We start from the raw sequence: 20,611 nt of genomic DNA on the forward strand, positions 1-20,611 counted from the left end.
GGACCTGATGGATTCACCGGTAAATTGCACCAAATAATTAAAGAAAAACTAATATCAATCCTTCTCAAACAAATCTTTTCCCAAACAATCTTTTCCCAAACAAATGAAGCGGAAGGAACACTTCTGTGAGGCTGAGATTACCCTAATACCAAAGCCAAAGATACTACAAGAAAACTAAAGACCAACATCCCTTAGAACACTGAAGAAAAAACCCTTAACAAAATACCAGCAAACAAATTCAGCAGCATATTAAAAGAATTATATACCATGACCAAGTAGAATTTATTCCTAGATTGAAAGGATGGTTCAATATATGAAAATAGACCAACATAATATAACACAACAACAGAATGAAAAAAAAATTACCTAATCATCTCAATTGATGCAGAAAAAAATTTTTTTTGAAAAAAGGTAATACCATTTCATGATAAAAACACTCAATAAACTAAGAATAAAAGGACACTATCTTGGGACTTCCCTGGTGGTCCAGTGGCTAAGACTCCACGCTCCCAATGCAGGGGACCCCGGGTTCAATCCCTGGTCAAGGATCTAGCTCCCACATGCTACAACTAAGAGTTCGCATGCTGCAACTAAAAGATCCCTCAGGCCACGACGAAGGTCCCGTACACGGCAACGAAGATCCCACGTGCCGCAACTAAGAGCCGGCACGGCCAAATAAATATTTCTAAAAATTATTTTTTAAAAAGTACACTATCTCAACATAATTAAAGCCACACATAAAAACCCACAGCAAACATCACACCAAATGGTGAAATATTGAAAGCTTTTCCTCTACTAACAGGAATAAGGCAAGGATACCCACACTTACCACTTACTTACAACATAGGAATGGAAGTCCTAGACAGCAAGAAAAAGAAATCAAAGGCATCCAAATTGGAAAGGAAGAAATAAAAAATTTTCAGATGATTATTCAGATGCTATGTTAAATGTGGGAAACCTTACAGATTATACACACACAAATTATTTTTAGAACTAATAAATGAATTCAGCTAAGTAGCACAAGATATAAAGCCAATACACAAATATCAGTACTCAGTTGCATTTCTATACACTAATAATGAATAACTTGAAAAGGAAATTACAAAAATGATTCTATTAACAAGAGCATCAGAAAGAAAACCATACCCAGAAATTCATTTAACCAAGGAATTGAAAAAATCATACAATGAAAACTATAAAACATTTCTGAAAGAAAGTAAATAAGACAAATAAATGGAAATACACAGTGTGTTCATGGGCTAGAAAACTTAAAATTGTTAAAATATCAATACTACCCAAAGCAATCAGATTCAGTGCAATCCCTATCAAAATCCCAGTGACTTTTTTTTGCAGAACTAGAATAAGCCATCCCAAAATTCATATGGAATCTCAAGGGACCCCAAATAACCAGAACAGTCCTGAAAGAAAGGACAAGGCTGGAGGACTCACACTTCCTGATTTTAAACATACTACAAAGCTACAGTAATCAAAACAGTGTGGTACTGGCATAAAGAAAGACATACAGACCGATCAAACAGGGAGCTCAGAAAAAACCCTCACGTATGTGGTCAAATAATTTCGACAAGGCTGTGCCAATATCATTCAATGGGGAAAGGACAATCTTTTCAACAAATGATTGGAAAATTGGATCTCCACATGCAAAGGAATGAAGTTGGACCCTTAAGTTGGACCCTTATCTCACACCACATGTAGAAGTTACCTCAAAGAGATCAAAAACCTAAAAGTAAGACCTAAAACATAAAATTATTAGAAGAAAACATACGGCAAAAACTTCATGACACTGCGTTTGACAATGACTTCTTGGATATGACAACAAATGCACAGGCAACAGAAGAATAAACAAATTAGACTTCATGAGAGTTTTAAAATTTTGTGCATCAAAAGACAGTATCAACAGAGTAAAAAGACAAGTCACAGGGCTTCCCTGGTGGTGCAGTGGTTGAGAATCTGCCTGCTAATGCAGGAGACATGGGTTCGAGCCCTGGTCTGGGAGGATCCCACATGCCGCGGAGCTACTGGGCCCGTGAGCCACAACTACTGAGCCTGCGCGTCTGGAGCCTGTGCTCTGCAACAAGAGAGGCCGCGATAGTGAGAGGCCTGCGCACTGCGATGAAGACTGGCCCCTGCTTGCCACAACTAGAGAAAGCCCTTGCACAGATACAAAGACCCAACACAGCAAAAATAAATAAAATAAATCAATAAACTCCTACTCCCAACATCTTAAAAAAAAAAAAAAAAGACAACTCACAGAATGGGTTAAAATACAGCTGACCCTTGAACAACACAGATTTGATCTGTATGGGTCCACTTACACATGAATTTTTTCAACAGTACATACTACAGTACTACATGTATATGGAGAAACCACAGATACAGAGAAACAACTATGAATTACATATGGATGTTCAACTGCATGGAGGGTTGATGCCCCAACCCCCATGTTGTTCAAGGGTCAACTGTATTTACAAATCTTCTGGTAAGGGATTAACATCGAGAATACATAGAAAACTCCTAAAACCCAACAAAAAAACAACCACCCCAATTCAATAAGGGGCAAAGGGGACTTCCCTGGAAGTCGAGTGGTTAAGACTCCACACTTCCACTGCAGGAGCCATGGGTTCAATCCCTGGTTGGGGAACTAAGATCCCGCATAATGTGTGGCACCACCAAAAAGTAAAATTTGATTAAAAAGGGAGGGGGCAAGGGACTTGAACACACATTTCTCCCAAGAAGATATATAAATGGCCAATAAGCATAAAAAAGATGATCAGGGCTTCCCTGGTGGCGCAGTGGTTGAGAGTCCGCCTGCCGATGCAGGGGACACGGGTTCGTGCCCCGGCCTGGGGAGATCCCACATGCCGCGGAGCGGCTGGGCCCGTGAGCCATGGCCGCTGGGCCTGTGCGTCCGGAGCCTGTGCTCCGCAACGGGAGAGGCCACAACAGTGAGAGGCCCGCGTACCGCAAAAAAAAAAAAAAAAAAAAGATGATCAATGTCTCTATTATTTGGGAAACGCAAATGAAAACTACAATGAGGGGACTTCCCCAGTGGTGCAGTGGTTAGGAATCCGCCTGCCAATGCAGGGAACACGGGTTTGAGTCCTGGTCCGGGAAGATCCCAGATGCCGTGGAGCAACTAAGCCCATGCACCACAACTACTGAGCCTATGCTCTAGAGCCCAGGCTCTAGAATCCCTGGTCAGGGAACTAAGAATTCGCAAGCTGTGTGGCGCAGCCAAAAAAAAAAAAAAAAAAAGTGTTATCAAGTGTTACAGTCTCTAAATACCATTTCTGAACAAAAGGAACCAGGTCTCCTGGGAGTAATGGTTGATTTCAGATCTACAGCAGAGAATATACAGATGACGCTGCTTCATCTTGCACCAGAAAGCAAGTATAATACCAAAGACTACTGAAGTCATGACAAAACGACTAAAGAGCTAACTGAGTAGGCTTTTACTGACCAAAGACGTTCAACAGACTGACATACAATGCAATAAATAATACAAAAATACATTTTTAATGACTGAACAGGATAGCTCCCTAATCCCCCCACCCTGAAAAAACAACCTTCAGCAGTCTTTTGTGGAGGCATCAACTCATTCTTAAGAACGATAAATACAAGAATAAAGTATTTATCTTGTCTTTTCTGTATTAACAGTATTTCAAGGTAATAAGGAAACCAGGGAGCTAATTGACAAGTTTTTCTCTATAAAATAATCACAGCTAACAGATACCGGAAAAATAAAAGAATTAGGAAACCATCATTTTATAACCCCTAATGAAATAGTGAATCAAGAACTAATCAATGAACAATAAAACTATTAGGTCAAGGACTTCCCTGGTGGGCCAATGGTTAAGAATCGCCTTCCAGGGACTTCCCTGGTGCAGCAGTGGTTAAGAATCCACCTGCCAATGCAGGGGACACGGGTTCAAGCCCTGGTCCGGGAAGATCCCACATGCTGCAGAACAACTAAGCCCATGCACCCTAACTACTGAACCTGCGCTCTATAGCCCGTGAGCCACAACTACTGAGCCCATGTACCACAACTACTGAAACCTGCATGCCTAGAGCCTATGCTCCGCAACAAGAGAAGCCACTGTAATGAGAAACCCGCACACCACAACAAAGAGTAGCTCCTGCTTGCCTCACCTAGAGAAAGCCCGCGCGCAGCAACGAAGACCCAGTGCAGCCAAAAATAAATAAATTTATTTTTTTAAAAAGAGAGAAAATTTAAAAGTGTTTCTTTAAAAATTAAAAAAAAAGATCCACCTTCCAATGCAGGAGACGGGGGTTTGATCCCTGCTCGGGGAACTAAGAACCTACATGCCATGAGGCAACTAAGCCCTCATGCCACAACTACTGAGCCCACGCACTCTGGAGCCGTGCACCACAACTAGAGAGAAGCCTGCACACCGCAACAAAGAGCCTGCGTGCCACAAAAGATCCCCAATTCTGCAATGAAGACCCTGCGTACCGCAACTAAGACCCAAGGCAGCCAAAAATAAAATTTAAAAAATAAAAACCATTAGGTCAAAACTGAAGGGGAATTTCTTAATATATGGATTAGGCTGACATCACCTGAACTAGGATAAACATCACTAAAAGTGACGTGTTTCCAGTAGGGGTGTCGTAGGAAGAATACAACACCACCTAAGAAGAACTCTATGGAAAAAAAAAAATTTTGAACCTGAATCTAATCATACTTCTAACAGCTTACAGGGAACATAAAGGATGGAGGAACATGTTCAATGACACCAGGATATAACCAGCAAAACCCAGAATGTAGGAAACGCTACAAAACAAATCAAAGTGTCTTCTAAAAATAAATGGCACTTTTTTTTAAATGGGGGAGATTTATTGATGAAAAGAGGCTGAAGAGACACAGCAACCCAAAGACCTTGTTTTAGAAACACACGAATCTCATTTAAGCTCCTAACTTTTTGAAATAAACAGTTTCAACAATTGAACAGAGTATTAGGTGACATTAAGGAATTACTACTGATTTTATTAAGTGTGATAATGTTATTTAGCATTATGATTTGTAAAAAAAAAAAAAGATTCATCTCTTAGAGATACTTACATTACGTATTCATAGGTGAAAAGAAATATATCCAGGATTTGCTTTAAAATTTTATAGGCAAAGAAATGTGGGAGGAATCGAAGAAACAAGAGGCAGAAAATTGATGACTCTTAAAAAAGATGAATAATGAATACATGAGCATTAGTTGAACGATCCGTTTATATTTATATTTGAAAATTTTCATAACAAAGGTGAAAAAAGTAGTAATCAAGTAGAAACCTCTTAAACACAGTTGTATTCCTCACACTAAACAAGCAGCTTTTTTCCAAATAAAACTTCTTACAACAACCCTAAAAATAATTATTTGGGGGTCTTTCTGTATTCTTTCCTTCCAACAAATGGCAACGAAATGAATACAGCAAATCTTCTTTTGTTAATAGACACAGGACCCTTTTTTCCTTTTCATTATGGTCAAATACTCTTCCAATTAAAATGAAATTATTTTCCATATATAAAAATTACAGTAAAAAAAGTACTCACTTCTCTAATACATATATAAGGCATCAAACATGAAGGAAACCTGAAGGTCAGTAAACATGCATATTTTCTATAACTATCTTTAGAGAAGCATTTCAACTTTGACATAAATTCATGAAAACTCATATGAAGATCATATAAAAAAGCAAAGAAGTTACTATGATATATTAGAATTTGAGAACTTCCAAAAACATCAGTCAATTTTAGGAGAAAAAAGGGGTTGAATAAAAAGAATAATTGGAGCAAACATTTCCTTCTAAAATAATTCAAGTGTCACATAGAATGGAACGTAAGAAAAGAAAGGAGTAATGTTCACTCCCACTTCCTGGCAATGATGACTTCTAAGGCTTCCATGACATTACCCTTGGTTCTTACTCTTTCCCCTTTGCTTTTAGAAATCACCACCTAGTGTATTTCATGTGCACTAACCTACTGAAAACTACTAAGACTCAGAGTGTCTTTATTTCCATTTTACCCATAAGGAAACACAAACCATGTTACTGGTAAGGACCAGAGCCAAATTCTACTGCCAGTGGTTCCTACTCTGCAATCTTCCACTTTCTCCCTCAATTCTATTTCAAAAGGTCTAGGATAGATAGAAACTGAATGGGGACTTCCCTGGTGGCACAGTGGTTAAGAATCCGCCTGCCAATGCAGGGCACATGGGTTTGATCCCTGGTCTGGGAAGATCCCACATGCCTCGGAGGAACTAAGCCCGTGCGCCACAACTACTGAGCCTGTGCTCTAGAGCCCGTGAGCCACAACTACTGAGCCTGCATGCCACAACTACTGAAGCCCAAGCACCTAGAGCCCATGCTCTGCAACAAGAAAAGCCACCGCAATGAGAAGGGCGCACACGACAACGAAGAAGAGCCCCCATTCACCGCAACTACAGAAAGCCCACACGCGGCAACAAAGACCCAGTGCAGTCAACATAGATAAATAAATAAATAGTTGTTATTTTAAAAAAGAAAAAAGATATATTGTGTTCTTCATTAGAAATGATCAATATTGTTAAAATGACCATACTACCCAAGGCAATCTACAGATTCAGTGCAACCCCTATCAAACTACCAATGGTATTTTTCACAGAACTACAACAAATAATTTTAAAATTCGTATGGAAACACAAAAGACCCCAAAGAGCCAAAACAACCTTGAGAAGGAAAAAGGGAGCTGAAAGAGTCATGCTCCCTGACTTTAGACTATACTACAAAGCTACAGCAATCAAACAGATTTTAAAAAAAGACACACAGATTAATGGAACAGGATAAAGAGCCCAGAAATATACCCATGTACTTATGGTCAATTAATCTAAGACAAAGGAAATAAGAATGTACAGTGGAAAAAGACTGTCTCTTCAGTAAGTGGCACTGGGAAAACTGGACAGCTACATGTAAAACAATGAAATTAGAACATTCTCTGACACCATACACAAAAATAAACTCAAAATGGATTGAAGACCTAAGTGTAAGACCAGATACTAAACTCCTAGCGAAAAGCATAGGCAGAACACTCTTCTGACATAAATTGCAGCAATAATTTTTTTGGAACCATCTCCTAGAGTAATGGAAACAAAAACGAAAATAAATAAATGGAACCTAATTAAACTTAAAAGCTTTTGCAGAGCAAAGGAAACCATAAACAAAATGAAAAGAAAACCTATGGAATGGGTGAAAATATTTGCAAATGATGCAACTGACAAGGGATTAATTTCCAAAATTTACAAACAGCTCAGACTGCTCAATACCAAAAAAACAAACAAACAAAAAAAAAAATTGAAAAATGGGCAGTGACTTCCCAGGTGGTCCAGTGGTTAAGAACCCACCTTCCAATGCAGGGGACGTGGATTGAATCCCTGCTCAGGGAATTAAGATCCCACATACCATGGGGTAACTAAGCCTACATGCCACAACTACTGAGCCTGCACACTCTGGAGTCCACGCCCCACAACTAGAGAGAAGCCCGCGCGCCACAACGAAAGATCCCACATGCTGCAACTAAGATCCCGCATGCTGCAACTAAGATCCAATGCAGCCAAATAAATAAAAAACAAAACAAAAAAAAAATGGGCAAAAAACCTAAATAGACATTTCTTCAAAGAAGACATACAGATGGCCAACAGGCACATGAAAAGATGCTCCACATCGCTAAGGAAAATGCAAATCTAAACTACAATGAGATATCACCTCACACCAGTCAGAACAGCCATCATCAATAAGCATACAAATGATAACTGCTAGAGACGGTGTGAAGAAAAGGGAACCCTGCTACACTGCTCGTGGGAATATAAACTGGTGTAGCCACTATAGAGAACAGTCTGGAGATTCCTTAAAAAACTAAAAATAGTGTCGCCATATGATCCAGCAATCCCACTCCTGGGCATATATCCGGAAAAGATGAACTCTAACTCAAAAAGATTCATGCACCGCAATGTTCACAGTGGCACTATATACAATAGCGAAGACACGGAAACAACCTAAATGTCCATCAACAGATGAATGCGTAAGAAGATTATATATATAGAATATATATACATATGTATATATATATATACACATACACACACAAAGGAATATTACTCAGCCATAAAAAAGAATGAAATAATGCCATTTGCAGCAACAGGGATGGAATTTATCATACTAAGTGAAGCAAGTTGGAAAAGAAAACAAATATATCACTTATAGGTGGAATCTAAAAAAATGATACAAATGAACTTATTTACAAAACAGAAATAGACTCACAGACTTACAGTTACCAAAAGGCAAGAGGGAGGAGGGATAAATTAGGAATTTGGGAATAACAGATACACACTGCTCTGTATAAAATAAACAACAAGGACTTACTGTATGGCACAGGGGAACTACACTCAATATCTTGTAATAACCTACAATGGAAAAGAATCTGAAAAAAATAGGTAAATATACGTATAACTGAATCCCTTTGCTGTACACCTGAAACTAACACAACACTGTAAATCAACTATACTTCAATAAAAATTTACTTGTTTTGGAAAAAAATAGGAAAAAGAAATACACCATGATATGTTTTCTCCTGGGTCCTTTGATGTGATCTATGTGCTGATTCCCACAAAATTAAATTTGTGTCTGTGAGTACATTTATCAATCTCAATTTCTGCTCTTTGAAAAACACTTTAAAAAAAATGAAATTGAGCCATAGACTAGGAAAAAATATTTGCAAAACACATATCTAATAAAGGATTTGTATCCAAAATACATAAATAACTCTCAAAATGCAATGTAAGGAAACATTATATGACCTAGCAGTCCCACACCTAATTATTTACCTAAAATGAAAACGTATGTGTATACAAAAACCTATAAGCAAGAAATTCAGTTGTTTTCTGTTAAAAAGGAAATGTTATTGTTCCTTATATCTCAGTGTCTCCTACTGAAGATTCACATCTGAAATTACTTTTAGAATCACTGCTAGAAAATACTGGTTTTTTTAAGTGGATCCAGTAATGTTTGCTCCGTTTAATAATGGCACACACTTACATAATCGTATTCTCTGATCAATCACAACATTAGAATTATCTGTATTTTCCTACTGCAGTCCTTTTTTAAGCCTGTTTCTACTTTTTTTTTAATTAATTCTTATTGGAGTATAGTTGCTTTACAATGTTGTGTTAGTTTCTACTGTACAGAAAAATAAATCAGCTATACATATACACAGATCCCCTCGTTTTTGGATTTCCTCCTCATGTAGGTCACCACAGTGTATTACACAGAGTTCCCTGTGCTATACAGTATGTTCTCATTAGTTGTCTATTTTATACATAGTATCAACAGTGTATATGTGTCAATCCTAACCTCCCAATTCCTCCCACCTCCCCTGTCCTTATTTCTTTTAATCTTTTTTTCATATATATTTTTATGAACTGCCCCAAATTCATTGTGGAAAGGGTTAAGTTTAAACAAATATAAAGAAATTATACCCAGGGACTTCCCTGGCAGTCCAGTGGTTAAGACTCCGGGCTTCCACTGTAGAGGGCACAGGTTCAACGTCTGGTTGGGGAACTAAGATTCCACATGCTGCGCGCAGAGCGGCCAAAAAAAAAAAACAAATTATACCCAACATAATAAACTTATGAAGAGGTTTTTTTTCCCATTTGTATACTTTGCTTTAAATTTTTTGAAACAGCAAATTGTTAAAGGTATGTTCTTACTGTATTAAGTACATTCTTAATATAGTATTTTTTAAAAACCTATAGGCAAATATTATGACTTTATTCATAAATACCAAAAACTATAAATACAATTGTCTTTCAACTGGCAAGTGGATAAACAAATTGTGCTACATCCATAAAATAGAATGTTAGTCACCAATAAAAAGCAACTGCTGATGCATGCAACAATATGGATGAATCTCAAATACATTATGCTAAGTGAAAGAAGCAAAACTCATACGGCTGCATACTGTATTATGTCATTTATACAACTTTCTGAAAACACAAAATTACAGAAAAGAAAACAGATCGGGGCTAGAGGTAGGGGACAGGCTGGCTGTAAAGGGACATGAAGGAATTTGGGGGTTGATGGAACTGTTCTACATCTTGACTATGTTGGTAGCTACTGAAATATATGTATTTGTGAAAACTTACTGAATTGTACAATAAGAAAGGTAAATTTTACTCTATATAAATTTTACCTCAATAAACCTTGAATATATTTTTCACATGCCTTGAATCAGTAATTTCACTTCTACAGTTACAGACAAAAATTACACATAATACTGTTTGCTTTAGCCTTTTTCAGTAACAACTTCAATGAGATATAATTCACATGCCATATAATTCACCCATTTAAAGTGCAAAATTCAGGGCTTCCCTGGTGGCGCAGTGCTTGAGAGTCCGCCTGCTGATGCAGGGGACGCGGGTTCGTGCCCTGGTCCGGGAAGATTACACATGCCTCGGAGCGGCTGGGCCCGGGAGCCATGGCCGCTGAGCCTGTGCTCCGCAACGGGAGAGGCCACAGCAGTGAGAGGCCCGCGTACCGTAAAAAAAAAAAAAAACACTAAAGTGCACAATTCAATCAGTGTTAGTATCTTCAGAGTTATACAACCACGACCACAATCAATTTTAGAATATTTTCATTACCCCAGAAAGAAATCTCAAACCCTTTGTCTATCACTCCCTTGTCCCAGCATTTTCCCCTAGTTTAGCCTCATTTTTGATAGGAAATAATTTTAAACAACCTAAGAACTGGAGAATATTCCTATATTATGGTTTATCTGTAGGAAAGAATATTACAATGTCATTAAAATTATGTTAAGTATATTTTTAATAACAGAAGCAGTGCTTAGGACAAAAATTTAGGTTAAAAAAATTCAGGAACCAAAATTATGTAAGTAGTAGTTATGCCTGAATGAAATATTATGATTTTTAAAAAGGCACGAAGGTTAAGAAAAAATGGCCTGTCAATCAATGTGGCTGTATTATCAGAATTTCTATTAGAGAATGGAATGAGAAGTAGTTGGAACAATTTGGACAGGTCTTTAGGATATATGGTAAAAATATCTAGAGAACTGGTACTCGACCAGGGGCAATTTTGCCCCTCAGGAGACATCTCGCCGTGCCTGGAGGTATTTTTAGTTCTCACAAATGGGGAATGAGGGCTACTGGCATGTAGTTGATAGAGAGCAGGTATGCTGCTAAACATCCACAATGCACAGAACAATTCGCCCTGCCCCAAACAATTACGTGGTCCAAAACGCCAATGGTATTGAGACTGAGAAACTCTAACCTACACTTTATAATGAAGTTGTTATATAAAGAAATAATAGTTTCCTCCTTCATCCCCATTACTACGTATATTCTTTTCCAGTTTTCCCACCTCAGTTTATAGTGCCACCAACTATCTAGTTTAACAAGGTGAAAACCTAGGGGTCAGCAGTCTTCTTTATTTTTCTACATTCATCCATCAACAAGTCCTATTGACTCCATCTCTAAAATGTATCACAACCAATTCTCACCATCTCCACCTACCCCAAACAATGGTTACCTTCACACAAGCATTACAGCCAAAGAGCCTCCTAACTGACCCCGTTGCCCACCTTGCTCCCTGAAGTTCATCCTGCACACAGGAGTTAAAGGAATCTTTTTAAGAGCTCATATTTAATACCACAAACTGCTTCTCAGAGAAATATCTAACATTGTTTCTTCCCACCCCAATCACTAACTATCATATTATCCTGTGCTCTCTTATGTTCTTCACTACCTGAAATTACTTTATCAATTTCTTGTTTATTTTCTATCTTGCCCCCCCATTAGCACAAACCTTGACTTTCTTTTTCTTTTGTTCATTATTATTTCTCTAGCACCTAAAACCATGTGTGAAATGTGTCTTAAGTATTTGTTGAATGAACCAATCTCTCTTACACTAATATTGATCTATTTGCTCCACTGGAGCCAAAGACTAATATGACACTACATCTCCGAAGAAAGGAGACTGAATCTCCTGAAGTGCACTGCTATTCTTAATGTTAGTCAGCCAAAAAACAAGAAATTATAGTTCAGGATGTTAGCTCCTTAGAAGGACGGGGGAATGAGTTCTTTCCCCCAGATGTCAAACTGCTTCCAAGTTCCAAAGAAAAGATATCCTCTGCTCACTAGACAAGCTGAAGGCTTAGTAGATAAATGTTGCCCATTTCTCCTAGATCAGCCATATATAAGAGCCAGTTGTATTTGTTTTCTAATTCCCTCCTACTATGCTAAACTTTTAATAGCCTTGTGTAAAAGTCATAGCCTGATCCTGATCTCAGCTGTGTTGGGTGGAATTAAGCAAAGATCCTGTCTCCACATTTGGGCTGCAGAGCCCAAGCAGAACCCCTACCAAAGCTAACATGATAGTAGCAGAGATAACCAAAAAGAAACTCTCCCATGAAGGAAAAGTAAACTAGGATGAGAGTAAGAGCTGTGAGGCAACCTGCCGCTTGCCACAGGGAGAGAATCCAAAGAGGACCTATCTTGGAGAATTAGAATAGTAGTGGGGGAGCCAATGTGTTACCTTACAGATGAACAGATTTTCATTTCTGAAGATAAATCAGTCTCCAACGTATAAAATGAATGGGGTAGAGGAAACAGTAGAGAACGGAAAGGGAAAACGAGTCGTGAAGGCAAGGAAAGTAAAAAGACAAAGCACGTAAAACAAGTACCAGAACTAGGGTGGTGGCAGGAGAAATAAAGTTTTAAAAATCATGGGACTTGGGACTTCCAAGACTTTCAACAAGATTGAAAACTTAGTATTTCTGGATCATTCACCTTATAAAAAAATGAGAGTTGGGACTTCCCTGGTGGCACAGTGGTTTAGAATCCACCTGCCAATGCAGGGGACACGGGTTCGATGCCTGGTCCAGGAAGATCCCACATGCCACAGAGCAACTAAGCCCGTGCGCCACAACTACTGAAGCTGTATGCCACAACTACTGAAGCCTGCGTGCCTAGAGCCCATGCTCTGCAACAAGAGAAGCCACCACAGTGAGAAACCTGCGCACCACAACAAAGAGTAGATCCCGCTCGCCGCAACTAGAGAAAGCCCCCGCACAGCAACAAAGACCCAACACAGCCAAAAAATAAATAAATTTATTTAAAAAAAAAAAATCATGGGACTTCCCTGGTGGTCCAGTGGGTAAGAATTCGCCTTCCAATGCAGGGAACGCGGGTTTGATCCCTGCTCGGGGAACTAAGATCCCACATGCTGCAGGGCAACTAAGCCCGCACGCCACAACAAAAGATCCCACGTGCCGCAACTAAGACCCGAAGCAGCCAAAATAAATTTTTAAAAATAAATTTAATTTTTATTAATTAATTTAATTAAAATCATATCAGATAATCTCAACAAGACTTACCAATTAAAACTGGATTAATGGACTTCCCCGGTGGTGCAGTGATTAAGAATCCGCCTGCCCATGCAAGGGATACGGGTTTGAGCCCTGGTCCAAGAAGATCCCACATGCTGCAGAGCAACTAAGCCTGAGCGCCACAGCTACTGAGCCTGCGCTCTAAAACCCGCGAGCCACAACTACTGAAGCCCGCACGCCTAGAGCCCGTGCTCCACAACAAGAGAAGCCACCACAATGAGATGCCCGCGCACCGCAACAAAGAGTAGCCCCGCTCACCACAACTAGAGAAAGCTCGAGCGCAGCAATGAAGATGCGACACAGCCATAAATAAATAAACAAAAACAAAAACTGGATTAATAAGAGAAAGGGAAGAAGCAAGATAACTCAGAGTTTCTAACTTGGGTGAGATAACACAGGAAGAAAAACAGGTTAAGAAGGAAGAAAGCACTATTTGGGAGAGTAAGTACTTGTCAAGGATACAGAGAGTTCTTCCATTTTAGGCATAATGACTTAGCAATATTTGTAAGACATCAAAATACAAGTCAAAGCTCACATTTGGAAACACTGATTCTGAGTTTTAGAGACAACAGGGGAGCAAAGAAGAAAGGAAATCACATAATGTATTTAATGGGTAGTGGTTAAAATCACTGTAGAAGGGATTACCCAAGAGAAATGCAGGCTGAGGGAACAAGTCCTACTGGGCAAACAAAGAGTCAAAATGACTGAAAAGCAGCAATTCAAGAGAAGAACCATGCGAATGCCTTCTTATAAATAAAGAAGTTTCAAGGAAGGAGTGGGCAATAGGGTCAGATGTCTAACAAAGATCAAAAAAGGAGGGGCTTCCCTGGTGGCGCAGTGGTTAAGAATCCGCCTGCTAATGCAGGAGACAAGGGTTCAAACCCTAGTCCGGGAAGATGCCACATGCCGCGGAGCAACTAAGCCCATGCACCACAACTACTGAGCCCGCCCACCACAACTACTGAAGCTTGCCTGCCTAGAGTCCATGCTCCAGAAGGAGAGAAGCCACTGCGATGAGAAGCCCACGCACCGCAAGGAAGAGTAGCCCCCGCTCACCACAACTAGAGAAAGCCCACGCGCAGCAACAAAGACCCAACGCAACCAAAAATAAGATAAAAAAATATTTTTTTTAAAAAAAAAGGAAAGTTCTGAAAAAGCATCAATTAGATTTGGTGATTATTAGATCATTTCAGTGATCTTAAAGAGAATTTCCGAGGGGTGGGATGAATTGGGAGATTGGATTGACATATATATACTACTGATACTATGTATAAAATGGATAACTAATGAGAATCTACTGTATAGCACAGGGAACTCTACTAAATGCTCTGCGGTGACCTAAATGGGAAGGAAATCCAAAACAGAGGGGATATATGTATACATATAGCTGATTCACTCTGCTGTACAGTAGAAACTAACACAACATTGTAAAGCAACCATATACTCCAATAAAAATTTTTTTAAAAATAAGAGAATTTCAGTGGTGAAACAGAAGGAAAAGCAGATGTGGTTGAGCAGTGAATGGGAAATATACAGCTGATACCATCTCAAAAAAACTCCAAAGTCAAAAGACTTGCCTGAGTTCAAACTGTAGTCTATAAATACCATTTCCCACTGAAAGGAAGTTCTTGGAGTTAATTCCAAATCTGAAATGGTAATGTATAGGATGAGCCTAGAAACATCTTTTTCGCCAAAAAGGGAAGACTCTTTCAAGGACGACTGGAGTTAAGTCAAAAGGATACAGGCGCCTAAGTATTTTATTCTTCTTGATGCTAATATAAATGAAATCATTTTCTTGATTTCCTTTCAGGATTGTTCATTACTAGTGTATTGAAATACAACTGATTTTTTTGTGTTGATTTTTTTACCCTGAACTTTTTTGAATTTCCCACAGGGTTTGATTTTGGTGGGGGGGTAGATTTTTAGAGGTTTCTACATACATGATCATGTCCTCTGTAAATACAGTTTTACTTCTTTCTTTCCAATTTGGATGTCTTTCATTTCTTTCTTGCCTAACTGCTCAGGCTAAAACTTCATATACATTGAGTAGAAATGCCAAAATAGGGTATCCTTGTCTTATTCCTATTCTGAGGGGAAAAATTTTCAGTCTTTCATCATCAAATATGATGTTAGCTACGATTTTTCATATATGGCCTTTATCATGTTGAGAAAGTTCCCTTCTATTCCTAGTTTCTTGAGTGCTTTTATAAAAGGTGTTGGTTTTTTTTCAAATGCTTTTTTTTCCTATATCAACAAACATGATCATGTGTTTCTTTCCTTCATTCTATCAATGTGGTGTATTACACTCACTGATACTTCGAAAAATTTAACCAAGGAGGTGTAAGACTTACACACTGCGAGACTTGTACAAAACATTGCTGGAAGAAATTAAAGAAGACCTAAATAAATTGGAAGACATCCCATTTATTGGGACATTTAATAGTGTTGGGATGAAAAATACTTCCCAAGAGACTGACAGATTCAATGCAATCCCTATCAAAATTCAAATGGCACTTTTCACAGAAACAGAAAAAAATCCTAAATTTCATACGGAATTTTAAAAGACCCCAAGTAGCCAAAACAATCTTGAAAAAAAAACAAAGTTGGAGGACTTACACTTTCCAATTTCAAACTTCCTACAAAGCTACAGTAATCAAAACAGTGTAAACAAGGGACTTCCCTGGCAGTCCAGTGGTTAAGACTCCGTGCTCTTGGGACTTCCCTGGTGGCACAGTGGTTAAGAATCTTCCTGCCAATGCAGGGGATATGGGGTCAATCCCTGGTCTGGGAGGATCCCATATGCTGTGGAGCAACTAAGCCCGTGTGCCACAACTACTGAGCCTGAATTCTAGAGCCCACAAGCCACAGCTACTAAACCCCACGCACCTAGAGTCCATGCTCTGCAACAAGAGAAGCCACCACAATGAGTAGCACGTGGACCGCAACAAAAAACAGCCCCCGCTCGTCGCAACTAGAGAAAACCCATGCGCAGTAACCAAGACCCAACACAACCAAAAATAAATAAATAAATAAAATTTATTTTAAAAGAAGATTCTGCTCTCACTGCCAAGGGCCCAGCTTCAATCCCTGGTCGGAAAACTAAAATCCCCAAGTCGCTAGGGCAAAACAAACAAACAAAAAAACCACAATGAGGGATAAATTAGGAATTTGGGATTAACAGATACATACTACCATATATAAAATAGATAAACAACAAGGACCTGCTGTAGAGCACAGGGAATTATATTCAATATCTTGTAATAACCTATAATGGAAAAGAATCTGAAAAAGATTATATACATGTATAACTGAATCACTCTACTGTACACCTGAACATTGTAAATCAACTATACTTGAAAAAAAATCAGAACTACAATGAATACAACATGATAAATATAATTAATACTGCTGTATGTTACACATGAAAGTTGTTAACAGAATAAGTTCTAAGAGTTCTCATCACAAGAAAAAAAATTTTTTCTATTTAAGTTTGTATCTATACGAGATGATGGATGGTCACTAAATTTATTGTGATGATCATTTCATGATGTATGTAAGTCAGATCATTATGCTGTACACCTTAAACTTATACAATCCTGTACGTCAGTTATATCTCAATAAAACAGGGGGAAAAAACCCGCAATGAGATGCCACTTCACACCCACTAGGATAGCTATTACCAAAAGAAAAGAACAAGCGTTGGAGAGGATGCAGAGAAATCAGAACCCCCATGCATTGCTAGTAAGAATGGAAATCGGTGCAGTCTCTGTGGAAAGCAGTCTGGTGATTCCTCAAAAAGATAGACATAGAATTTCTATATGACCCAGCAAATCCATTTCTTGGTACATACTCAAAACAACTGAAAGCAGAAACTCAGATACTTGTATGGCAATGGTTACAGCAACGTAAAGGTAGAAACAACCCAAGCGTCAATCGACAGAGGAACAGATAAACAAAATGTGTTACATACATACAATGGACTATTATTAGGCCATTAAAAAAATGAAGTTCTGATACATGCTTCAACATAGATAAATATTGAAAACATTATGCTAAGTGAACTAAGACACCGATGGTCAAATATTTATGATTTCACTTATATGAAATACCTAGAATAGGCAAATTCTGATTAGAATAGGCAGAAAACACACCAAGGGCTGGAGGGAAAGGCAACGGAGAGTTATGCCTTAATGTACATACAAAGTTTCTGTTTGGGATGAAATAGTGGTGATAGTTGCACAACATTGTTAATGTACTTAATGCCACTGAATTATAAACTTTAAATGATTAAAATGATAAATTTTATGTTGTGTATATTTTAAGACATGAGAAATTTTTAAGGTAATTGTTTAAATATAAAATAATAACAATTTTTAAAAAGGATGCAGGTACTAACCTTAAAGACCCTGTTGTAGGCTGAATTGTGGCCCCCAAAAGATATGTCCACCCAGAATCTAAGAATGTGATCTTTTTGAAATAAACTTCTTTGCAGATGTAATTAATATAAAGATCTTGAGATGAAATCACCCTGGATTAGGGTGGGCCCTAAATCCAATGAAGATCATCCTTAGACAGAAAAGAAGAAACAGAGAGAGGAGGCCATGTGAAGGTGGAGGCAGAAACTGGAGGAATGCTGCCACAAAAATCAAAGAACACCTGGGTCCACCAGAGGTTGGAAGAGACAAAGGATTCTTCCCAAGTCTTCAGAGACAGCATGGTCCTGCTGACACCTTGATTTTGGACTTCTGGCCTCCAGAACCGTGCAAAATAAATTTCTGCTGTTTTAAGCCACCAAGTTTCTGGTGATTTGGTATGCCAAATCTAGGAAAATAATACAGATTTTGGTATATAGAGGTGGCGTGCTGCTGTAATAAATACCTAAAAATGTGGAACTAACTTTAGAATTGGGAAATGGGTAGAAGGTGGATGAATTTTGAGAAGCATGATAGAAAAAGTCTAGATTGCCTTGAAGAGATGGTTGGTACAAATATAGATATATCTGTATTCACCAATTCTAATGAAGGTTCAGGAAGAAGTGAGGAGCAAAAAAGAGAACGCTACTATTACTTTAGAGAATACATATACTATGAACAGAATGTTGGAAAAAAATGTTAAGGGTGCTTCTGGTGAGATCTCAGAGGGAAATGAAGAATATGTTACTGAGAACTAGATGGTGATCCTTGTTAGAAAGGAGCAGAAAACTCAGCTGAATTGTGTTCTACTGTTAGGTAGAAGGCAGAACTTGGATGCAATGAACTTGGAGATTTCTAAGCAAAGTGTTGAGGTGAGCCTGGATACTCCTTGCTGCTTATAGGAAAAAGGGAAAGGAAAGAGGTAAACTGAAGAAGGAACCATTAAGCAAAAAGGAAACAACTCTTAATGATTTGAGCCTATCTAGATTGCAAAGGATGCTAAAATTAGGAAATCCATTATAAGAAAAGTGTGCTCTAGGGAGAGGGTGAAGGGTGTAGCTGGGCAACCACTTACTGAAGATACTGTGTGTGACTCATGGATCCAATTAATCATCTCAACTTAAGTCAGGAATAGAGATGGGGTTATCCAGGAAAGATCTGTGAAGAACTATCTTTTCTAACTGTGTGGATACCCTTAATATATAGAGGAGACTCACAGGTTTTTGAGCATTATTAAACCAGAAAAAACACGGCCAGACTGTTCTTAAAGGAACAGAGACTAGACAAAGTGGGGAAAAAAAAAAACTGACTTCTGGAATTCTATGGGCAGGAAAGAGCTAATAAAATTACTCAGCTGCAAACAAGTGCTACTCTTCAAGAAAAAGAAAAATGACTCCAAAGACAGAGCCACAGACACAAAGGCAGAGGCTAGAGAAGCAGGCCCAAAACAGGGGTCTACAGTGCCTTCATGGACCCAGAGGGCAGAAGATCAAGTCACAGAGAATTATTCTCAGGTCTTGAGAATTATTCTCTTGTCCTTGTGGGTTCTGAACTTGATTAGGACTAGTGATCCCTTTATTCCTTCCATTTTCTTCCTTTTAGAAAAGCAATGTCCATGCTATGCTTGTCCCACAATTGTATTTTGGAAGTAGAAAATTTGTTTTCTGGTTTCACAGGTCCACAAATAAAGAGAAATTTTATTCCAGATGGATCATACCCAGAGTCACACCTATACCTAATTTAGATGGTTGAGATACTGAGATTTGGGACTTTTTGAGCTGATGATATTAGATGAGTTGGGCTTAAAAATTCACGTTGTAATGAGTTGAGACTTTCAGGGTGTTGAGATGAGGTGAATGTACTTTGCATACAGAATAGACATGAAGTTTGGGGACAAAAGGGAGGACTGCAGTGGGTTGAATTGTGGCCCCTAAAAGACATGTCCACACAGAACCTCAGAATGTGTGCAGATGTAATTAAGGCAAGGATCTTGAGATGAGAGCATCCTGAATTAGGATGGACCCTAAATCCAATGAAGAGTATCCTTAGAAGACACTGAAAGACATAGAGAGAAGGCGGCAGTGTGAAGATGGAGGCAGAAACTGGAGTTATACTGCCACAAATCAAGGAACACAAATCAATCCACAAGAAGCTGGAAGAGGCAAGGAAGGATTCTTTCCTACAGCCTTCAGAGAGAACACTACCTTGCCAACTCCTTATTTTCAGACAGTCAGCCTCCAGAACTGTGAGATAACAAATTTCTGTTGTTTTAAGCCAAGTTGGTAGTAATTTGTTATGGCAGCCTTCGAAAACTAATACAGACACCCACTGATCAAAAATTTGACAAATTTAAACATCAAAAAGAATACTAGGGGGCTTCCCTGGTGGCGCAGCGGTTGAGAGTCTGCCTGCCAATGCTGGGGATACGGGTTCGTGCCCCGGTCCGGGAGGATCCCACATGCCACAGAGTGGCTGGGCCCATGAGCCATGGCCACTGAGGCTGCGTGTCTGGAGCCTGTGCTCCGCAACGGGAGAGGCCACAACAGTGAGAGGCCCGCGTACCGTAAAAAAAAAAAAAAAAAGAATACTAACCACAATAAATTTAAATATATAAACTATATTAAAATTCATGAGTTCACAGTGGTATCCCCTCCCAAACCTCAACTTTGGGATTTGCTAAGGTATCAATTCATTCTTCTGAAGACTGGTATACAAAGGGGAAAAAATAAGGATTTATTCTGCT

The 20,611-nt window shown here is 38.8% G+C and overlaps 1 protein-coding gene across 5 annotated transcripts in view; it reads right to left on the reverse strand.

Moving 5' to 3' along the window:
* Positions 1-20,611, reverse strand: part of ZMYM4 (zinc finger MYM-type containing 4) — a 176,373-nt gene that overhangs the window by 148,013 nt on the left and 7,749 nt on the right. Inside the window, exon 1 of one of the 5 annotated variants that reach the window (XM_082833569.1) lies at positions 17,853-17,883. The exons of the other annotated variants lie outside the window; for them this stretch is intronic. The gene's annotated coding sequence lies outside the window, so the exon portion shown is untranslated. Of the gene's footprint in view, positions 1-17,852; positions 17,884-20,611 lie in introns of those variants that run through there. 5 annotated transcript variants of the gene reach the window in all.

Source organism: Leucopleurus acutus (assembly GCF_964270905.1).
Source record: "Leucopleurus acutus genome assembly, chromosome: 2".
In the NCBI taxonomy this organism is placed as follows: domain Eukaryota; kingdom Metazoa; phylum Chordata; class Mammalia; order Artiodactyla; family Delphinidae; genus Leucopleurus; species Leucopleurus acutus.